At 42.9% G+C, this 24,793-nt stretch overlaps 1 pseudogene; it reads left to right on the top strand.

The window, feature by feature from the left end:
- Nucleotides 1–327: 327 nt before the first annotated feature.
- LOC114431221 (kelch-like protein 10) lies at nt 328–18,824 on the top strand (annotated as a pseudogene).
- Nucleotides 18,825–24,793: the final 5,969 nt, after the last annotated feature.

Below are 24,793 nucleotides of genomic sequence, written 5' to 3'. Positions count from 1 at the left end.
AGATACGCTGCGCCAAAAAACGTACGGAAGAATAAAAAGAAGAAAGAAGGTGAAGAACAATAGTTTGATTGTTGCCTAGCAACGGCAATCAAACTAATCAACTAAAAACACAAATGCAATGTCAACATGTTAACATGTCTCCATGGTGATGTGAAGTGCTTTGATGACAAGAGTTTCAGTCACAGTGTGTCTTTGAACTTCTGTAACATACTGAGAGGAGCCAGGCAACAAACACAGAGAAAATATAAAGTCTGCAAAGTCAACATGACTCAAAAAGACGGGGAATTAGTTTACAAGGATCTCCTTCACCAGGAGCTTTTCTGTGATGCCGTCATCAGAGTGGAGGAGGTTGACTTTAATATCCACAAAGTCATCTTGGCGAACTGCAGCCCTTACTTCAGGTGAACGGATTATCTCAATTTTAAATGAATGTGTTAGTAACCTTTACATAGGGAGACAAAAACAAGGATTTGTTGTAGTTCATGATGTGAGTGTTGGAGATTATTCACTGCAATCTTGTTTGTGTTGTGTTGTGTGTTGTTAGTGATTTCTCCCTCTATAGGCTCAAACTTATTTTATCTTAAACTTAAACTTGATGTATAGTTTAGAAGACATAAGTGAATTAGATAATGTTACAGCAATCAGATTTAGACCTTTAACTAGACTGTTGAATAAAGTTACCCGTAAATCCACCAGTGACTTAGTGACTCATTTTAGTATCTGTTTTAAAAACTGAAATGCATCAAAGTGGTGTATAATGTTGTGGAACTTTTTCTGTGTCTTTCAGAGCTCTCTTCACACGCTGGTCTGAACCTGACAAGAAAGTCTACATTATTCCTGACCTATCCTCAGACATGATGGAGCTCATCATTGAGTTTGCATACACCGGCTCTGTTAACGTGACAGAGTCCAATGCACGGAGGCTTTTCATGGCAGCTGATTACCTCAATATAGTGAAGCTGGTGCAAATATGCTGCAACTTTTTTGAAAAGACGCTCTGCCCAGACAACTGCATCGGCATCTGGCAGGTCACAAAAACCTACCACGCCCCTGAACTGCACCTCAAGGCTTTCCACTATGTCCTCAGTCACTTTGAGGAAGTGGCTTTCGGTGAAGAGTTCCTGCAGCTCTCGGCCCAGGATGTCAGTGACATCATCAGCTATGACAACCTCAATGTGAGACAGGAGGCAGCTGTGTTTGAGGCCATCATTCGGTGGATCACACATGAACCTCAGGAACGAGAAGGATACGCAGATCTTCTCTTGCCAAAGGTACTTTATAGGTTAATCTATTTCAAGACAGTGACTGAAGCCAACCTCAGCCCAATAGAGGGTTATCAGTTATTAGATGTGCTTCATGTCATGATGATGGCCAGTACAGCCATCCTTTACCATTTTATAGGCCAGAAGGTGCAATATCATCTATCCTGATGAGTGATAATAGAAAGCACCACAAACTACCTGAGTGACGCATTGTGCTCATGTGCATGCTGGTCTTCTGGGTGACTCTGAAAATGGAGGAGAATTTATGCAAATCATCATCTTTTCCAAAACCTTACCAAGCATTTGTGGGTTCGGTTCGTTTCATGGTTCTGAGGTCATGGTTTTCGGTTCGGTTCACATTGTTGAGGTTTTTTCTACTTTTAACACTCTGGAAATACCAGATGAGCACAAAATACAGCCTATTTATCCAACATTCAAAATATTTAAGAATCAGTTCAGTGTTTTCCCATCATTATATTAGGTCAAGTCAATTTTATTTCTTTTTAATTTCTATATAGCACCAGATCATAACAGAAGTCATTTAAAAGAACTTTCCTATAGAACAGGTCTACACCTTGTTCCTTTATTAAACAAACTGAACATGTTATGTCATGTTATTTGTCTTATTTGCACGGCAGCATGTCATTTCTCTCTGTGCCGCTGTCTGCGCACAGAGGTCCGATGTGTGACAGACGCATGCACCATTGCTCGTTACATGCTAGTAGGATAGACTGAACTCTATGACTACGCTAGGTTAAGCTAAAGTTACTGATGTCCGTGTTTTTATTTTATTTTTGCTATTGAAATATGCTATTTACATCCCGCTCTGTGAGCATGGGACCTTCCCAGTTTTGCACACGGTCGGACGCAGAGTGCTGTGGGTCTCTCTGCTCTGCCTGCAGCTGAACCTGCTGCGTGAAGCTACAGAGAGACTGACCGGCTGTGAGTGCATTGAGGATCAGATACTCAAAATCAAATGACTCAGACTTGGACTCGAGGGCCAAAAAACCTGATCGGGACATCCCTAGTAAAAACACCTCCCTGCATTACTTGATGCGCATGTCCAGAACCAAACAGAACACGCGCCCCGAACCAAAACACGTGTACCAAACGGTTTGGATTTTTTTTCTTAACCGTCCCACCCCTACAACCTACCCATGAAAGAGCAAGAAATGAAAATATAAGACAACCAACCAAAACTTACTAAACCTCCTGTTAAAGCTGGGCGCTGGCACAAGCATTTATAATCATTTATTATTATCAGTACAAGTACATAAACTAATAAGGAGCATATACATGTAATGCTGGCTATTTGCATAAGCTTTGTGTGCAGGTTAATGCAACTCAGACAATCAATAAGCTGATAATGATACTATGACAGATGAAGGGAGGAGAGTAATGAGAGGAATGAAAAAATATATTAAAGATAAGACTTCAAAGAGGGGTCAGTCCATCCTGACTGACTGCCACGATGTAGAACAAAGAGAATGAAGACCTCCTTTGTTCCGGTTGCTAAAAGCATTTCAAATAACTGACCATTATTTTATTGTTTTACTTGTTGTATTTATTGTGATGTTCTTTATTAGGTATTAGGTACTAGAACCATGATTTTTTATGTGTTTTTATTTATTCTGACACAGACTGTTAAGTTATATCCTCTTTATTCTCTGTATTGTTGTAGGTCAGGCTGAGCATGATGCCTACAGAGTACATACAGAGTCATGTGCTGTCCAATAAGCTGGTGATGGACAACTTGAGGTGCCAGGCCATGGTCTCTGAGGTCATCGAATGCAAAGGCAGAATCCTCGGTCGGCCTCGTCTGCCTTCTGCCATCCTATTGGCCATTAGAGGCTTGAGCAGCAGCATGGATCTACCTAATGTAATCGCGGCATTTGACGTCCGTGCAAATCACTGGATGAACATAACAAACCTTTCTGACGTTCCTCGTGCCTGTCATGGTGCAGCCTACCTTGGTGGGTATGTCTACTGTGTTGGTGGCTTTGACCAGGTGTCCAAAGCCACCAATAGTGTGCGCAGGTTTGACCTGAGCACACAGACATGGCAAGAGGTGGCACCGATGCACTATTGCCGCGGTTGTGTGAGCATGACTGTGCTGAACCGGTGCATCTACGCCATGGGAGGCTATGATGGGCGCACACGTCTCAGCAGTGCTGAGTTCTACCAGCCAGAAACCAACCAGTGGCTTGAAATTGCACCCATGCATGAGCAGAGGAGCGACGGCAGCTGCACAGCACTCAGCGGCAAGGTGGGTGGAACACAATGGAACATACCAGAGAACAGAAAGATCTGTTTACAAAACACTGCTGCCAGTTTGAGCCAACAAAAATGACAATTTCTTATTGTCCACCCCCACCCCCCTTTTTGTATTCAGATCTACATATGTGGTGGATATGACGGGAATGAGTTCCTGCAAACAGCAGAGTGCTACAACCCAGAGACCAACCAGTGGACCCTGATCTCTCCCATGAGCAGCCGGCGCTGTGGAGTAGGAGTCAGTGCATACAACAACCATGTTTATGCAGTAAGTGCATGAAAGAAATGTGTGACCAGCTTTCATCAGCGCTTTAAAGCGGCTAGTTTTTTATGTGACAGTTGAATTGATAAGTGATGCATCTTCTTCTCATCTTTGACTCCAAAGGTTGGTGGCTTCAATGGAACAGGCTGTCTGCAGACCGCTGAGGTCTACAACCCTCACACCAACACCTGGCGCAACGTGTCCTCAATGATGACCCCCCGCCGCAACTTTGGCATTGAAGTAGTTGAGGACCGGCTCTTTGTTGTCGGGGGCTTCAATGGCTTCAACACCACCTCTACTGTTAAGTACTATGACAGTGAGACGAATGAGTGGTCTCAGGCCTGCGACATGGACGTCGGCCGGAGTGGTCTGAGCTGCTGTGTGCTTTCTGGTCTTCCCAACATGGCCGACTACACCATCCCTCGTGATTCGTGATTTCTGTAAATCTTGTAATAATATTAATGAATGAATGAATAAATGTATAAAGTGATGTAACAATACTGTCACAGTACCTGGCTGTAAATGTATATCATCTGTTTTATTCTGTTTATATAGGAGTGTACCATTAAAACACTACTATTTATGTGCGGATCAGTTATCTGATTGAACATCATGAAACAATTTTCAAAGTTTGACAGGCTAAGTTTATTTTTTACCTAATGGTCGCTCAGATCAAGCAGCTATTAAAGACATTTTTTAAAATAACAGTGTACGACTTTACAGTTTTGATTTACTCTTGCTGATTTCACCGTGTTATGTTGAACCACAGGAGGCGGCTGCTTTCAGAGACTTGGCTCTGAACTCCCGCCTTTACCTACTCAGCAGCAAACAGCAGGAGCTGACAGACAGCATTGGCAACTGCCTGGTGAACATATGGAGCATTTGGCAGCTAGAGAGGCAGATGTAGAAACCAAAAAAAAACCATAGAGCCAAAGGAGAGTGAATATTGGGCTTACGTTCACCAGGTGGACAGAGACACAGCTCCAAATGAATGATGTTCCAAAACAGCTGGCTGTGTAAATAAACTGTTTGCTATCAAGTTAGAAAAAGATGATAATGACATTGTTGTGCTGACAAAAAGGGCTTAATTTAAGAGAATCTGACTCCTTCAAAGCTGCTTCACATACCATCATATTTTTCATTGGAGGCCTTTATGTACAGCATCAACATATTTTTCATATCAGTGGTTATTAAGATTAAGAAACCTTTATTAGTCCCACAATGGGCAAATTGCATAATAGTGATAAGAGACAGTCTGCTGTCCTTGACAAATAAATGCCATTAAATTCCATGAAGTTCTGCTGTGTTTGGGACAATATTAGTGCTTCATCACAGCTTTTAACCTGGGACTGTTGTGGATGTCACTTCTGTTCTCTGTTTGTGGTTTTTCTTGCCTGCCTTTTGTTATTCTTATTTCCTGATTGTATTACTATCCTTCCTGCCCTGACCTCTTTTGTATGTGTCTCTTCCTTACCTTCCTTCTGTTTCCCGCCTCTGTGATTACCTGCTCCTCCCTAATTTTTTCCACCTGTATCTCGGTTTCCCTCCTCTTCTTAAGTCCTGTGCTCAGCTTTGTCCTCTTTGGATCATTGTTCTTTGTACCTGTGTCTTGTGTTTGCCTGCCGTCATGTCCTCCCTGTCAGTTCGTCCTCCTGTTCCTCTCTTTGGATTTATTTTGGTTTGGTTAGTGTTTTTCCTTGGTTTCATTTTGTACTTTGGGTTTTTCCTTTGGAATTCATTCTGAGGTTTTGCTCCCAGCCTCTTATGTAGTTGAGTCCAGACTTTGTGTTTTTGACCTTTTAAAATAAAGCTCTCCTTTTGTTGGATTAGCACTATGCTGCATTTGGGTCCTCTTTAATCTCAAACATAACAGGGAGGTCCAGAGACACAGATTTTAATCAGACACAAAGAGACACACTTAAAAGTAATTTCCTGTAAATGTGTCACATAGGTGTCACCACTGCTGCCACTAGGAGATCCCAAATGAACGTGACATCACTGCATCCTGGCCGTTTCCAGCCTGATCCACGGGATGTGTGTACAGGTGCTTTTAATGTGGTTGTTGTCCAAATGTCAGGGCATTATTCTGCCCAAAATGGAACCTTGAGATGTATAGTTTATATTATTGTTGTTATTTAGCGTCACTAGGGGGCACCAAGGTTATTTAGGGAAGCACTAGACACAGGTAGACCAGAATGCACCTGGGTGGGCAAATGGTTTTTTACCAGCACAGGAGAGACAGCAGGGAAAAGGTTTGTCTGGTTGTCTGCCTGAACATGGACAAAATAAACCTGACATCAAAATGATTTTAAGAATAGACATTGAGTTTTTCCTACCTGCGTAAACCAAATGTCAGAGAGAGAGCGAGAGAGCGAGAGAGCCAGTCACTGCACCTCCAGTTTTGATGTATTTTCCTTCCAAATGTTTGGCCTTATTGAATGAGTCTGCAATAGGACAAGCACAAAATACAGGATCAGTTACTATTACTTAAACATGTATATAAACAGACTTTTGCAAATAGCAATCATAGCTTTTAAAAATGTCACTTCACCTTTGCAGCTGTTATCTGTACTTTCTACTCCAGTACATTTCTCCTTATATGGAACTGCAGACTTGTAGATTACAACCTAAATGAAAACTTGTTGAGCTAGCCAGGAGTCGAACCTAGAATCTTCTCAAAAATTATTTAAGGTTTCAAAACCTTTTTTTCGGGTTCAGATTATGGCAGGATTCTAATCCCATAGTTTGTTTGTATGTGATTTTGTGTTTACAGACGCAGAGCTAGCAAATTTTAAAAAGGCTCTATCTACTTAGTAAAGGTAAAATTTGACCAGTCAAGGATTCTAATGACTACATAACACATCTTTTATTACATAAACGTGTTGTAAACACATGTATTGAACAAATGCACTTAAAAAAAATAAAATCAGATAAAAATCATTGTGACATATATGTCACATCGACCCTTTAGCCAAAAAATCTGTGAAAAAAATGATGTGACATTATGATGAAACTCTCGAGGGTTAAAAGTCTCTCCTTCGAGCCGGATTTGAACCAGCGACCTAAGGATTTCAGCGTTTGGGTGAGATGAGAACAAGATGCCCGAGCACAGCCGAGCGTTCACAGTCGACTCAAACACGGGTCATCTGTGCTTGATTTGAAAGTCAGGATTGGGGATTGGATTTGTGTGTTCATAAAGACCTGAAAAAAATCAGACCAGATTTTCCTCATCCTGGAATGCAGCTAAGACTTTGTGGTAGTACGACCACTTTACATCTTGACCATACTAGAATAGAATAGAATAGAATAGAATAGAATAGAATAGAATAGAGCAAGGCGTCTGGACTTGTAGAGTTTTCTTGAAGACGTTTCGTTGCTCATCCAAGCAGCTTCAGTTTGGTGGGGAAACATGGTTTATGTGTGGTTACAGACCTCAGTGGGTGGGTCTGGGTAAAACTCACAAACAATAGCATTTTAATGACCCAGTTGCATCTGTTTATTGGTCTGTATCCAGTAACCAAGAAAATAAAACTACAAAAATTGTGAAAAGAAAAATCAAGCAGGAACCCTGCTGGGCAATTAACAGTTTAGAACAGGGCAAACTAAGGAGAACACAAAACTATCCAACTCAAGGGATTTTCAGAACTATACTACAAACAAAAACCTACTCTAACAGAGCGAAACATACACAAGGCCCAAACAAACTGAAAACTACTCCACAGAGCGACTCACTTACCCAATAGAAGATGTTGGTTACGTATTGTAACCCCAGATTCTATGAGTATAGGCGCAGCCCTTTAAGGCTATCGCTAATGGGTTCATCCCTTTGCACGCATGCGCAGCACTGAAAGATTTAATCACCGCCCACCTACTACGTGGGCCTCACCTCGAGTATAATTTGGACTGAGACCGGACAATCGGCTCCCAAATAAAAAACGTCTTTTTCTTCAGCCAAAAATAGGAACCAGTGAGGCCCTGGAGGGACAGCATCAGATGACAGATATGCCTGTGAGATCGCCTCACACAGCCAGTGTGACAGGCGCTGAGCAGACAAAGGAAACCACAAAGACTGAACTCTGTAATGCACAAACAGACGCAGCTGTGCGCGCCACATAACAGGACAACGCGCGCACCGGACAGAGAAGATGAGATGTCCTCTCCTCATCAGAACTGTGAGGAGGAGGGAAAAAACCATCCAATGTTATCACCCTGGATCTGAAAGAGCTAGTGATGCTCTTAGGTATAAAAGTCGGATAAGGACGCAACACAGCTGAACTGCCATCCCCCTGAATCCTGAGGCAGGAGGGGGCCACAGAGAGGGCAGATAAATCACTGACTCTCTTTGCAGATGTTAAAGCCAACAACAAAGCAGTTTTAATAGACACAAACTTCAGTGAAACTGTATCCAGGGGCTCAAAGGGCGCCCTGGTTAGTGCGCGTAAAACTAACGCCAAATCCCACTGAGGAGCAAAAGGAGCGGGACACAGGCCTGTGTCTCCGCACTCCCTTCAAAAAACGCTTTGTTAAAGGATGGCTAAAAACTGTTCTGTCACCAAAACCCTCATGACAGGCAGACACCACAGCCGCGTAGGCCTTAATTGTGCTAAAGGCCAAGCCTCTATCCAGCAACAGCTGGAGAAAAGACAACACAAGAGGCAGGGGGCAGCTGGTGGGATCCACACTCCTGTCAATGCACCACTGCTGGAAAGCAGAAGTGATGAAAAAATGAAAAAAGAAAGGAAAGTTGTGGAAACTTTGTGAACATATCTAATTTATGTACGTATTTCAGGATGCACAAACTCAAATTGACACTTTTAGGATTTTCCTTTGGACCACAGCTTGGATTCGAACCGGTGACCACAGGAATGCTAGTGTTGGAGGAGAAATAAGTTATCATTTAAAACACTGCCAATTGAAGCCAATTGAATGATTTCATCTGTTATGATAATATTAAAGGTAACAGCTGAGACATTACACAAAACTTTCAGGGGTTCCTCCTGTTGTTTCTTGCCACTGTTACTCTTAAGGAGGGTCAATCTCTGGCTCCAATCAGATGACATCACAGGCCGCTGCCGGGTTAGGGGTTTAATTCCAGAATTTTGTTACCATTCCGGAATCCTACCTATCATTCTGGAATGGGTGGATGGATGTCTATTTCGGAATGCTGCCTCTCATTCTAGATTTCTGCCTTTCATTTGGGAATGTTTTCTTTCATTCTGGAATGCTTTTCATTCCAGAATGCTGTCTTGCTGACTTCTGTTCCAGAATACTGACTGTTATTCTGGAATTCTGCCTATTATTCTGAAATACAGATGTCTATTCTGGAATGCTACAGCTTATTCAGTCTTCAATCCAATCCAATCCAATCCATCTTTATTTAGGGAGCACTTTTAAAAACAACAAGGTCAGCCAAAGTGCTGTGCACAGCCTATCAAATGTAGAATAAATTACTAATAAAGTGAAATAAAATATATACATTTGAAAAAGCACAGGAATATAAAACAATACAATAAAAACACCAGTCAGGAGTAAGAACAATAAAACAAATAAAAGTCAACAACTCAGAGTTAAAAGCCAGAGTAAAAAGATATGTTTTAAGTGATGGCTTAAAACCATAAAAGAATCCATCTGTCTAAGGTGCAGAGGCAGTTCGTTCCACAGTTTAGGACCCGCGACAGAGAAGGAACGGTCCCCCCTGAGTTTTCACTGCGTTTTTGGGACGACCAAGAGAGACTGGTCAGCTGACAAATAAGAGAATTTTAAAATCAATAAGAAAACGAATCAGGAGCCAGTGCAATGACTTAAAATCAGAGTAATGTGCTCTCGTTTCTTAGTCCCAGTTAAAAGCCGTGCAGCAGCATTCTGTACAAGCTGCAGTCATCCAAGTGAAGCCTGGCTGAGCCCAAAACAAAGTGCATTGCAATAATTTAACCGATTTGTAATAAAAGCATGAATTAAAATCTCAAAGTGATGCCGAGAAAGGAACGGTTTGGCTTTGGCCAATTGTCTCAGTTGAAAAAAGCTCGCTTTGACAGCTGCACTGATCTGAGCATCAAGTTTCAGATTGGACTCCAATTTTACACCAAGATTTGTCACTGTGGACTTTTCAGGACACCCAAATCTACAACAGCAGCAGAGGCATCACTGGGCCCAAACAGTGTGACCTCTGTCTTAGTGTCATTAAAATGTAGCAGATTTGCTGACAGCCAGGATTTAATTTCCTCAACACAGTCTAAGAGTTGTTGAACAGAATGAGGATCCTTTCGTTTTAAGGGCGTGTAAATTTGTGAATTTGTGAACAAGAGAAACTGGTCAGCTGACCTGAGACAGCGAGCAGGGCAGTAGAGCTGGAGCATGTCAGACATGTACTGAGGGGCAAGACCATGAAGGGATTTAAAAACAAATAAGAGAATTTTAAAATCAATACGAAAACGAATCAGGAGCCAGTGCAATTTCTTAGTCCCAGTTAAAAGCCGTGCAGCAGCATTCTGTACAAGCTGCAATGTCAAGACCAGGCTTCTTGATTAAAGGCTGCACCACAGCATGCTTAAAACCATCAGGGACCGTACCATTTCTCAAACTGCTGTTTATAATATTGAGCACATCTGGAGGGATACTGTTGGAAAAACCTCTTTAAAGAGACGGGGTGGAAGAAGATCCTTAGGGGAACCAGAGGGCTTCATATGACCAACAGTTTTCTTTAGCAGATGCAGACCAACAGGCTCAAATTGGTCTAATACAGCAGGGGGAGTGATCGGGTTTGATGGGTTAGATAAAGTATGAGGGCTCTGGTGCTCGCAACCTTGCTAATAAAAAAAGTGCAAAAATGTCTCATCATCTGAAGCTTCCAAGCAGGCTGTTTTGGGAGCATTGATAACATTGTTGATGGTTGTAAACAGAACACGGGGAGTGTCACAGATGAAAGCAATAATGGAGAAATATTTAGTTCTTTCTTTTTGTACAGTTTTCTGATAGTTGCACCAGCTGTCCTTTAAAATTTGAAAAGACAACTGTAACATGTCCTTTTTCCACTTTCTCTCTGCTCTTCTACTTTCACGCCTGGCTGCGCATGTGACGTCATTCAGCCACGGCTCACAGACTAGGTTTTGGATGCCTAGTTTTCACCGGAGCCACAGAGTCTAAGATGGACAGGCATTTAGAATTAAAACAGGAAAAGAGTGCCTCTACGTCTGCGGTACAAGGATCAGCAGTGGAGGTTTGACTGAATGAAGCGGAGAACTGAGAAGCAGTGGAGGACCCTGTGGTCTGGTGGTGTCGGTTCAGCACCTTGGACAGCGATGGACAGGAGGACAGGAAGGTCCAGCTGTCTCAGCTGGGACCTGTGTGTGTGTGTGTGTGCCCATGCAGAAGTGTCAAAACTTGTAATTCACGCCGCAACCACTGGGGGCTGGCTCCAAAAGCGAGTCATTTCCCATAGACTCCCATGTTTAAATGTCCAACTTCACAGCAGAAAAGAACATGTTTACAGCCTAGTACAAAAAAACCATTCTGGTCTCAGATGATAGGTTCTCTTCTAGTGTCAATTGTAGGGGGGGTGAATTTTTTTACAACTCACTCGTTAAAATTACGCATAATTATGGGCGTTGAGTGACAGGCGTATCACAGTGTGAGTTTCCTGCTTCCACGATCGCCCGCCCCCCTAAACCCCGCTCGTGCTCCCCCTCTTTGTCCATATTTGGAGTTTTGGTGGACGTGACGCTACCAACATGGCGGCGGTCATCAACGTCCTGGAACCTCCCACCGAGCCTCAGAACGGCTCTTCAGAAACAAACGTGACGTCACGGAAGCTCTGTCCATAGTTTTTACTGTCAATGGGGTGCACACACACCTGCAGTCTGCCCACAGTTACTGACGTAGCCACTCCATCACACCCCAGCTGACATATGACCGCACCAGGTGGCTGCTGCTATGACAGATGGTGGTTGTCAGCATTCCTCGTTAGTATAGTGGATAGTATCTCCGCCTGTCACGTGGAAGACCGGGGTTCGATTCCCCGACGGGGAGAAAGACTTTTACCACCAGATAGGATGATACTGACCCTGTACATTGCTGCTGCAATAGAAAACATTTCCCAGTTTGGGATAAATAAAGTTTGTTCTGTTCTGTTCTGTTCGTCTTGTTTCTTGTGAGCTTTAGATTATATTATTTCTTGGGCTCTGTGCTCTAAGAGTCTGAAAATATGTGGTTTCCTTTATTTACAGTCGTGCATGTCATGTGACTTTACTTATGCAACATGTATGATAATGTTCTGTCTCCTCTCGTTTCCAGACTGTCTGGAGGACACACAGAGTGGACATGGGTCACAGAGTGCTGCTGCTGTTTGTGTCTCTGCAGCATGGGCAGCTGCTCCTGCTCCACTTGTCACCGGCTGATTGTTCACAACTGTGATCAGTCATCAGCCAATCCTGCTGCAGCTTCCATCTAGTATATGTGTCCAATGGAAGCTGAGCAACATGTCAGCTACACACATAGAAACACTACACATAGTTTGTCATATAAATAACATGGATTGAATCATGTTGTACAGTCAATGGAAACAAAAAGCACTGAGAGTGGTGCTGGTAGTGCAGCAGTGGATGGAGGCTGAAGTGCTGCCACCTAGTGTCAATATTTGGTATTAACTCTGACTACATATTCCACCTTTAACTCTCTGCCATATATACTGTGCCATGTGTGAAGTGATAATAAAATGTGAATGTGAATTTATTGTAAAGAACTTTACTTATTATCCCTGTTATAAGTGAGCAGTGTGTGTGTGTGTGATGGAGTGTGTAATGTCTGCTCAGTGTTACTGATGCTGCTGTGTGTGATCTGAAAACTGATCAAACTGTGATGTGTCTGATGCTGACAGAAGAATCAGATGTCAGACAGTCAGATCCTCCTCTGTGACACCTTTAACATCATATCAGAAATCTCTGTCTGCTTCTGGTACATGCAGCTGATCACCAGCAGGGGGCTCACTGCTTTGCTGTCACTCAGTGTAACAATGGAACTGTTAGAATGATGGTGCGGCTCACACAGGTGTGTGTGGTTGAGGTTAATCAGTGCAACAATGTCAGCTTCTCTCTACAGACTGTGAGAGAAACAGTCTGACTGAAGACAGGAGGAGGCAGAAATGTCACTGTGTGGATGTCAGCTGCCAGAAAACACCACAGAAGAAGAAGAAGAGGCAGAGGAAGAAGAAGAACAGAGAGGGGGAAGTGTTTGTGGTGACGGTGGATTGGAGTAAAGCTCAGCTGCTACAACAGAACAGTTTCTGAACACATGTGTAGCCACCAAAACTACACAGGAGGATCCTGGCAAAACTGACATCAATGCTAGACAATGAGTCCACCCCCTGCAGGACACCCTGTCAGCCCTGCAGAGCAGCTTCAGTGGCAGACTGCTCCACCCTCGGTGTGTGAAGGAGAGATACAAAAGGTCTTTCCTTCCTGCTGCTGTCAGACTCTATGGCTGTGTCCCAATTCAGGGTCTGCATCCTTCGGAGTGCGCATTTTAAGGCCGCTTACGTCACAAAGCTGCGCGAAGGCTGTCCCAATTCGCCAAAAGTCGAAGGGTCCTTCAAATGCGTCCTCCAAATGCGTCCTCCTTTTGCCTGAATTTGGAGGACGCATCGCTACCATCCTTCGTGGCCTTAAATATCCCACAATGCTTTGCGGACCTACTTTTTGTCCAATAGTACGATGACGGACCAAGCGAGCGGCAGCGGCAGCGGCAGGAGTGCCGAATTCACATTTAAATGTAAGTACAGAGCAGTAGTTCGAGAGTTTTAAAATGCTAGTAGTGATAGCGGCATTAAAAAAATGAGTTTTATATTTACAAACATGACGTCCTGTTGATACGAGGCGCTGTGAAGTAAACGCTTTGATTGAATGTTTCTGGACTGTTTACTATAGTATAAAGTATAGTTCACGTGAGGAGCAATATTATGGTTATTATATCAAACGGTCATTCTGCCTGTTGTCATTTTGTTGAAGGAGGAGCAGAGAGAAACAGAAGAAACCTGACAATTGATAACGGAGGAGATGAGACTGGAGAGGGAGGGAGAGGGAGAGAGAGAGAGGGAGGGAGAGGGGGAGAGAGATAGAGAGAGAGAGGGAGGGAGAGCAGAGAAAGAATGGACAGACCTCAGCTCATTGAGAGGATGGTGGACAGCAGTGATTTTATGTTCTGTGTTATTTAAATGTTACTTATTAACTTGTATATTAAATCGTTCTTGTCTCTGTGTTCTTAAACTCTTCTAACCTTGTTACATTATGTGTTTCATCACCTATTTATAATTGAAGTAAACTTTTGAACAACTTCTCAGTGACCACAGTAAATCATTTATTGTGTGTGTGTTGTGTTATGTACAATATTTACAAAGACACAGTTTGAACATTTCTAACTATTTACCAGTGGGCATTATGAAAATGTACAGTTTATTATTTATAAAGATCAGCAGAAAATACTATTCACAAAGAACATATATATAAATGTTTGGCTGAGCAGGAGTCCTTGGTGCTGCTGGACTGGATGATGCCACGGTGAAGACCTTGGAGTCCTCTGGCTGTGAGTGGGACATCATCTGGGGGAGGGGGGTGTCTGTCTCCTCTGTCCACCACATCGTCCATCAGGGTTTGCAGAGCTGACGATCGGCGGCTGCCATGTTACTAAAGATGTTTTTAAAAAGGGCAAAAATAAAAATAATAACTTCAACAGAGCGGCTTCCAACGCAGCTTAAAATATGAAAAGCTATAAAATATGTATCCTCACCCTCCAAAGGTGATGATGGTCAGTACACCTCCTCCAGGACAGACAGCTGGTCCTGCAGGGAGCCCCACTCTCCTCCACCCAGCAGTAATTCTCTGGTGCAGTGACAGACCTGATGCTTAATGACACATTAAAGCAGTGGTTTCAGGGTTATTTGCAGGGTTCTTACACATTTAGCTATTTATTTAAAGTATTAAAATTACAAACAGACCCTGTATCAAGTCTTACGATTGAATCAAATATAAATTACATTTAATCATATTTGTCTATCTACTGGTTATATATCTAGCGTTTGCTCAGTAACTGGTATATTAATTATGATCAATAATATGGTTAAACAGCAGCTTACCGTCACCTCCCCACTGCGCTCTCCCAGCCTGAAGAAAATGAGCCGTCACCGGTTTCGCTGCTGCTGGAGCCGCCTCTCCTCTTCCTCCAACAACAAATAAATATATTAAAATATTCCAAATGTCTAAATCCACACTGTTGTCCCGCTTGTTGTGTAGTCCGTGTTGTGTCGCTGTCGCTGCTTTTGTTTTTCCCGGGGCAAAATTTATGACGTCGCGCCACAATCAGGAAGTGCTTTGAAGGCCAGACCGTCCCATTTACCAACGGTGGAGGATCCTCCGGAGGATCCTCAGGAGGACGCGGCCTCCTGAGACCGCGTAGGCTGCGTCCTCCGAAGGATGCAGACCCTGAATTGGGACACAGCCTATAATAAACACTTCTGATAGGTGCAATACTCACACACCACAGTGTGCTTTTATTTTACTGTTATTTATTTAGTTGCACTATGTACAGTTTATAAACCACTTCTACCTCCACTCACCTGTGCAATAACTGTTAATATGTAAACTGTTTATAATGTATATATCTTTTTATTGGTAGTCTATTTTATAATGTATATATCTTTCTCTTAACTTATCCCTTGCTGTCTGTATGCCGTTGCAAAAATGCAATTTCCCCATTGTGGGACTAATAAAGGTTTCTTAATCTTAATCTTAATCTTACACCTGGTACAACAAAGGATCACAGTGAGTGGAGGACCAAGGCTGGAACCAGAGGACCAGAGCTGAGCTCTGGAGGCCAGAGAAGTCCTCCTGCAGCCTCTGCTGAGTTTGTTCCTTTTGGCCCTCTGTTCTTTGTTCTTGCTGATCTTTTTGCAGTGTTTTGCTGATGCATTTATATAACTATATCATGTGAGAATGTTTTTGACATAGCAGCCTGTATTTTGGATTATTATGTTGGACTTTCTCTGGACACTTTATTTTGGCTGTTTGTTTAGTTTCCAGGATCATCATTTCACTGTGATTCAGATCAAATTCAGATCACAGAAAGGCCTTCCTGTTCTCACTTCAGTGAATGAATTATGGTTTTGTATTTTCATTGGTCACTGAAGAAACAGTGGTGGAATTGTAACCTTTTAAATGGGATTCTGTTTGGTTACCATAGAAACCACTGAGGAGGCACTGATGGCTGTTGGGGTTGCTGCTGCTGAGTGGAGTCGTTCTGGTGGTCATTATGATGGAGATGCTGCAGGGTTCGTTGTGTTGGTGGTTGTGATGGGATGGTGGTCCCTGATGGGGTGCTGCCGAGTGGGGTCATTGTGGTACAGGTTAGGGGTGTGAAGTGGTCCCTCTCAAACCTGCAGTAGAAAGTCTTGAGGTCGCCAGCAGTGGGGGAGGTCGTCTCCTGTGGTTTGTGATCTCCACACTGATGCATGGTCGTTAGCAGAAAAGCTGTTTTTCAACTCTTCTGAGTATTCCCTTTTTCCTAACCCTTTTTGCCACCTTGATTTCCTTGGTGAGAGGGTTTCTGGTCTGCCTGTACACTGTCAGAAAAACGGGTACAACTGAGGTCCATTTTTGTTCCCTAAGGTACAACTGCCGATGATTTACCCTCACAGGTTCCAAGCTGATCCCCGTGGTACTTAAATGTACCCTTTTGTGTCAAAAGGGTACATTTAAGATCCAAAATCATCAATGGTCGACATCTGTACCATTTTTTCCACAAACAGGGGTACAATGACAAGGTGAAGCTGTCAGTGACAGTTGGGGGACTGTATGGTTTGTGCACCAGAACTGGGAAATTTAGTTTGTTCACACTCTTATTTTTAATCCCAAATTTCCAAAATGTAGGTGATGTGGTTGGACAAAATTTAGTCACACAAAAATAAAATAAAGAAAATCAGTGGTATCACACATTACTAATATTTAAGCTGAACCCAGCTACAGAACCTATTAACATTTTACAGTAAAAAGCCCAATTTCAAAAATGTATCCTTGAAATAATATTAGAGGGTTGAATCACAATGATGTGACCAATGACCATGTGACCAATAACGGCTCACACAAGCGCGTTCCTTATGCAGCAGCATATGCACACGCACCAACGAGAGGTCTTAATCGCCCTCACCAGTTCGCGCTCAAATTCGAGTTGGAGCTCTCTACAGAGGAGCTCCTTCAAAAGCTTCAGGAACGTGGATTAAATGTGACAGAGGAGGAGGCCCAGCGATTCAGAGGTAAGTTCATTTTATCATTTGATTGAGCTGGAAAGTTGTTTTGTTACAGAATTGCTTTATCAATTAGCATTGACCTTGTCTAAAACATGGAATTGGCCTACTAAAGTCAGAAATCAAATCTAGGTTAACATGACCAAAGATATGATTTTGAGGGGGCTTCCGGTTTGGCGGACATTTTTGACTACCTTTATAACCCACCGGCTTACTTTTCTTCTCGTCAGACCATCTGTTTTTATATATGTATACATAAGTATACCTCCTGACTCTACGCAGCAGTGGGTCAACCGACCTGTTCCAGCTACGTTTGGAAAAGGTTGAAAACTGTTGTGAGGGGCTAAAGGCTGAAAATGACAAATTGAAGGCTAAACTAACCCAGCTTGAGGGGAGGAATAGGAGGAATGTCCGTCTCGTTGGTCTGCCTGAGGGGATTGAGGGTCCACAACCTATGGCCTTTTTTGCCAGCTATTACAGGAGGTTTTTGGAAAGGACATTTTCCCTTCTGCACCGGAACTGGACCGTGCACACCGTAGCCTTGCCCCCAAACCCGGCCCCCGAGCTCGGCCTGTCATCATTTGCTTTCATCGGTACCAAAACAAAGAAGTGGTGGTGTGGGAGGCAAGTAAAGGGGCGAGCTGAAGTACCAGTCTAACCCGTTTAGGATCTATGAAGACTACAGCCCAGAAGTGGTTACTCAAAGAAGGGAATACAGGTCCATAATGGCTACTTTGTACAAGATGGGACTCAAGCCTTCACTGCTGTTTCCTGCGCGGTTCAGTATTGTCAAACCTGATGGTACTCGGGTGGCATTGAACTCCGTGGCAGAGGCTGAAAAGTTTATTAAAGACTTTAAAGACTCTCTCTGAACGTCAAGCGTAATCTCATGTAACCGCTACAGCTTCAGGGAGTATCTGGACTGTTTATGCTTAGCGCGTTAGTCTCTTTCTTTCTTTTTTTAATAACGTTTATTACGTGATGGCGAAGGTTTACGTCCAAATCTTCACTGTAACTCCGCAGTGGTGGTTTACCTGTGTGGTGGGTTATTTTGTACCCGTATTTGTTCAGCGGGAAGGGAGTGGGTATTTAGCTAGGTAACAATATGGAAGTGTTACAGTTAGATAAGGGAGGTGTGCTGTATATTTTGGCAGCTAGTTTCACCTGGGCTTTGGGAGGGCGGTTCTGTATCTCACTGTTTCTGCTAAAGAGCCGAGCTTTGTATGTATATTTTTTTTCTATTCCTCCAGCCAGGATCATTTGATTGGTTTAATATAATGTTGCATGTTGATCACTGAGTTTCTCTCATTTTCATTATTGATTCAGTTATTATGGTAAGCCCCTTAAATATTGTTACCTGGAATGTTAAGGGTCTGAACCATCCTGTTAAGAGGAAAAAGGCTCTTATTCATCTGAAACATAAACAGGTAAAAAACCTACAATACACACTTGAGCCATCATCCCATTTACCCAGCCGTACCTCAGTATTCTTTATTTAATCATTAAAATGTAAATTTTCATCCAGCAAGCACTCCAGAAGGCTCAGAAGGAATTAGCAGAAACCCAGCGCATTCTGGATGATGACAGAAAAAAGCTGGCAGATTTGGAGGGGGCTATTGCTGATTTGCAGGCCAAGTACCAGGACAGTTTGGCTAAGAAGAAAGAGCTTGACAGCAAGTATCAACTGTGTGAGGCGCGCCTCGACCGAGCAGACAAGGTCAGAAAGAGCGATGACATTTGATAAGGATTCAGGAACATGACACACAGTAGCAGAAAAAAAATGAAACTACACAGATACTGTATACACATAGTGGTACGCTGTTTACAGTTTAAACCAGTTAAATGTAATGTATGTGTAAAATGTTAACAAGGTTAGTACTGCTCAAAAACATAAAGGGAACACTAAAATAACACCTCCTAGATCTTAATGAATGAAATATTCCAGGTGAAAATCTTCATTCAAGTAGAATATGTTGACAACAAAATAACATAAAAATGATCAATGTAAATCGAAATTATTAATCTATGGAGGTCTGGATTTGAAACCATACACAAAATAAAAGTGGAAAATCACATCACAGGCTGATCCAACTTGAGTGGAAATTGTCAATGTCAAAATGAGGCTCAGTGTGTGTGACCTCCACGTGCCCTTAGGACCTCCCTGGCATCTCATCCTGGTACCTAATAGCAGTCAGGGTACAAATATCTACTCTAAATACTCTACACAATAACTTTATACAAGTCATACAATTATTTAATTTTTCCATCATGATGATCTGCAGCTTATTGGTAGTCTGGCAGATAAAAAAGTGCGTTGGGAGGAAACAGTCCAACATGTGGATAACATGGCCAATAATGTAGCAGGTGATATGCTTCTATCTGCTGGATACATAGTATACCTGGGACCCTTTACTGTAAGTTTGTTGTACCTTAGTGTGGCATATTTAAAATGTTTCTCTACAGTATATGTGCATATTTCAATGTATGCCTTTGTCTCTGTCCATGTGCCTGCATAATTGAATATATTTGTGATGGCCACAGCAGCATTTCTTTGTATTTTATTTCAGCGAGAGTACAGGTCAGCCATGGTAGATGAGTGGCTTCACTGTTTCCAACAGATGAGTGTTCCACACACTGATTGGGACAATCTCATCAACACCCTTGAAGATCCTGACAAGATCTGCTCCTGGCAGGTCAGAGGCTCGTCATTGCTGACCTTCAGGGCTGAAGACAGATTTAATTTGGGCTTACTATTTCTGTCCTAGAACTTTATATTTGACAGACTTATCTTTTTATGGTTTTAACCATCCTGTTAAGAGGAAATAGGCTCTTACTCATCTGAAACATTCATTCACTGTTGTGTGTTCTTGGGCAAGACACTTCACCCTAGCCTGTGGCGTGCCTTGCTAGTCATTGTATGACACTGCTTGCAGCCGTAACGAATTTCCCTCTGGGATTAATACAGTATCTAAAATAAAAAAAAATAAATAAAAAAATCTCAGGAGTTTGGATAATGCTCGTCTTAAATGTGGGTGGGTGGGTCAGCTAAAGGGAAAGCTCGGGGTGTTGCAATATTGATAATAAGGATGTTTCTTTCATGCCTTCTACAACACTAGCCGACTCAAATGGCCGTTATGTTATTGTGACTGGCAAACTCTTTAATCTCAAAGTTATTTTAGCTAATATATTTATATATGCTCCAAATTTTGATGACCCACAGTTTTTCTCCCGCATCATTAAATTGATCCCTTGTTTAAATTCACACCTGCTCATTCTGGGGGGAGATTTGAATCTGTGTCTGGACCCAGGGATGGATCGGTCATCGGTTAGGCCTGGTTATCCCGTTTCAAAATCTGCCTCTTGTCTAGAGACATTTCTTTCAAACTATGGTATCTCAGACATCTGGTGTTTTTTTCATCCACAGCACAGGAAATATTCTTTTTTCTCCCATGCTCATCAAACGTACAGTAGAATTGACTATTTTTTCTTCAGATATTCTTTCATGTGAATATCAACCTATAGTAGTTTCTGATCATGCCCCTCTTCTACTCAAATTGAATATCACTGACACCAGGACTCCCACTCGAATCTGGAGGTTTAACTCTCTCTTATTATCGGATGAAGAATTTGTGCGTTTTCTTTCAGATCAAATTTCCTTATATTTAGATATTAATATGACACCAGATGTTTCTGTTTTGACTGTTTGGGAAGCCCTTAAGGCATACTTGAGAGGCCAGGTAGTATCTTTTGTGGCTAAAAAGATAAGAGATTCTAAATGAAAACAAATGGAGCTGGAAAGACAAATAGCTGACTTGGATAACAGACATTCACAAAGTCCTTCTCCTGATCTATACAAACAACAACTTCAGCTTGGTGCAGATCAAGAGACCCTCAGCCTCCCTAGAAGCAACCTCACTCATGCCCCCTCGCTGGGAATGATGCAGCCACAGGTTGTGTGTGTCTGTGTGTCATGGGGTGTTTAAAGCAGGTGGAGGTGAGTAGGAGAGAGAGGCAGGCCTCCACAGAGCTAGTGTGCAGGCCTGGAAGAGAAAAACAGCTCACGTCAAGAAAAGAATCAGATGTCAGACAGTCGGATCCTCCTCTGTGACACCTTTAACATCATATCAGAAATCTCTGTCTGCTTCTGGTACATGCAGCTGATCACCAGCAGGGGGCTCCCTGCTTTGCTGTCACTCAGGGGGCCTGTTCTGTCTGCCACTGGGATATGATGAGGTGAACTTCAGTTTGAATGGATTTCATTTGTCATGTGTTTATGATCATTTTATGAATCAGCTCAAATAAAGGAGACTCACTGAAGTCACAGTTTAGTGTTTTAATACTTATACACACTTATTTTGAAGCTGCTATCAACTTGATGAGTCTTCCTGTTGAAGCACGAGGCAGGACGTGTGTCAGAACATCCATGAACTGAGTAGATTAAGAGGAAAAGCTGATGTGTCACAGCTGCTGGTTGTGTTCTTTCAGTGTCTCCATCTTGATGAAATGAGGCGTTTTACTTCCTCCAAGTAGAGTGGACCTGGCTCACAGAGTGCTGCTGCTGTCTCTGTCTCTCTGTGAGCAGCATGTTAAACAGCAGGCTCTGAATAGTGACGTCATGATGTCACAGTCACATCAGTCTAATCTCCCAATCGGAGAGAGAGCTGTCATCAACAGCAGGAAGTGCAGGAAGCTCATGGTGTGCAGGCCTCTGATGTGTGGAGGCTGTCGGCTTGTAGCAGCCAACAAGAAGGGAGTTTGTAAAAGTTCTCTGTAACTTTAGATGTGAGGATTCAGAAAGAACTTAGATCAGATATGTGCAGCACTTGTGCAACAGATACTCCAACAGTGACAGCTCTTCTGAAGAAAGCCTGAGGAGCTGAGACCTGGATGAGACACTGATACAGCTTTGCTCTGCTGACAGGAAGGATGAAAGCTGACCACACACACACACACACACACACACACACACACATAGACATGTGCACACATATAGACGCAACACACACACCAACACACACAATCATACACACTCTTACAGACATGCACACACATTTATTGTCACACCGGCTCAGAAAGTGTGACACATTGGGGAGGACAAACACAACTTTAACCGTTTGACCATTTTATTGAAGAAAGAACAGTAGTTGTATACCAACAATTGACTAACAAGGAAATGTGCAAACAAAATACACCGCCATGCCTGCAGCAGGCTGGAGGGAGAGCAGCCCTCCTAGTAGGCCAGACGGGGAGAGAGAGAGTGAAGCAAACAGACTGGGAACTCTTAAACCGTCTCCAGCTCGTCAGCACAGGAGAGCTGCATAAGCTCAGGATCAGCTCCACCCAGCAACCTCCTGCACACACAGGGGAGAGACAGCAGCAACAACACAACACTCCCTGAGAGGCCAACACAGGGCCACAATATAGACACTGACACACACTAACACACAGACACATGCACACAAACATATACAGACACACAATACACTGCTTCAGACACACACACTGCCTGCTTCAACTGTGGAAAGGCTTCCTGTGCATCAGTACAACAGGCTGTTGGGCCTTTGCAGGATCCTGCAGGGTCGACCCCAAAGTTCAGACTCACAGTTCATAGCAGGATGAGCTGGATGCAGTCACAGCTCCTCACTGTGTGCAGCAGCTGGACTGAGCTGAACACTGGACTCAGACAGATTCAACATCCACACGTCAGTCACTGGAAGCCTTCAGAATGCTTCTCTCCTCACTCAGCTTCCAGTCCAGATCCAATACCTTACTGCAGGTGAGTGACGGACCTGTCAGCTGTGTGTTAGAAATGCATGAATAAACAGCAGCTTCATGTTGATGCAGGACGTATGAGGTCGGAACACTGATGAGATGAAAAGATTCAGAGGAAAAGGCAGAAAGAGCAGAGCTGATAAGTCACATGACAGATGCACTGACACTCTCTCTAGTCAGCTCCAAAACACCACTCAGATCCATCCACCATTCCAGAGCAGCTCTCAAAGGTGATCTGGAATGACAGCTGACAGCAGAGAGAGGAAAGCTTTAAATGTACTGCTACAAGCTGATTGGCTGCATGAGCAGCGAGGCAGCGCCTGATTGGTGGAAGAGCTGACTAGAGAGAGTGTCAGTGCATCAGTCATGTGACTTATCAGCTCTGCTCTTTCTGCCTTTTCCTCTGACTGCTGTCCTGATAAAGACCTGAGGAAGACTGTTTGGAGGACACACAGAGTGGACATGGGTCACAGAGCGCTGCTGCTGTTTGTGTCTCTCTGGAGCTCCGGTAGGACTCTGCTGCCATGACGATGTCTTTATAAGAGCTGGGAGAAGAGTGTGTGTGTGTTTATATTTGTTTTCTTCACTGACAATCTTATTACGGATAATGCTACTAAGGATCACAGTGGAATTAGTCTGATTGTTTTTAAAGTTGTTATTATAGCAGTTTATGTTCACTGTGTATGTCCACACTGGATGTTCCTTTTTTAGGGTTAACATTTATGGAGCCCCGAAAGGGACATTTGCAATTTATTTATTTATATTTCATGCTGTATTTATTTCATCCCTAATATGCAAATCTCCTCTTAAGATACAAATCATAAAGTACACAGTCCTTCTCTGGATAACTACAAACTTCACTACATCCAGTGGTTAAACAGACTGAGCCCTGTTGTTTCTGCTGTCAGCTACAAGGAGACATAAACACAGTGTGAACTGAATCAATATGAATTAAAATGGAGGAAACCTTTATTTGACCCACAATGCAGAAATTAAATCAATACATGTAACATTCAATGAAAACATGTGGCAATAAATGAATGACTAATATGCCACCATATGAACGATCTGGCACCGACTGGCTGCGGCTCCAAGCAGATGAAGGGAGGTTGGTGAGAGGTGATGAGGTGATGAAGATGATGATCTGTTCTTATTGAGGGTGATGAAGATGATGATCTGTTCTTATTGAGGGTGATGAAGATGATGATCTGTTCTTATTGAGGGTGATGAAGATGATGATCTGTTCTTATTGTCTAAACAGGAACAGTTGAAGCACAGCTTGCAGCCCCTGTGTCTCAGGCTTCTCAGCTTCTCTTTTTTCAAGTCAAGTCAAGTCAAGTCAGCTTTATTGTCAACTCTGCTATATGTGCTGAACATACAGAGAATCGAAATTGCGTTACTCTTCACTCCGCAACATATAACATGTAACTAAAAACTAAAGATAAATATAAAGTGTAAAAAAATGTACCTACAATGAGGCACACACAAAATACAAGGCACATAATGAAGGCACAATGCAGTAAGATGTTTGGACTTTTCTGCTGGAACCTCTCATTTAATGACTCACATTTAGAACTTTTGACTTTATGTGGAGGAGGGATTGATTTTGGAATGAGGATGCTTCAACACTTCAGGGCTGCTTTGAAGTGACTGACTGGCAGGCACTGTGAACCCCACAGCCAGGACATTGATGGAATCACAGAGTGCATCACTGGATACATAAACTTCTGTGTGGACAGTGTTGTTCCAGTTAGGACAGTGAATTGTTACCCCAACAACAAGCCATGGGTGACTAAGGACATTAAAGCCATTTTAAACAGAAAAAAGAAGGCATTCAAAGCGGGCGACAGGCAGGAGGTGAGAGCTACACAGAAGGACCTGAGAATAAAAATCAGGGAGGCCAAGGAGAAGTACAGGAGGAAGCTGGAGTGGAAACTT

This window comes from Parambassis ranga, unplaced genomic scaffold, assembly GCF_900634625.1.
Source record: "Parambassis ranga unplaced genomic scaffold, fParRan2.1 scaffold_63_arrow_ctg1, whole genome shotgun sequence".
NCBI lineage: Eukaryota > Metazoa > Chordata > Actinopteri > Ambassidae > Parambassis > Parambassis ranga.
Note: the sequence above shows the minus strand (reverse complement) of the source record. Positions and strands in the feature narration are given on the sequence as shown.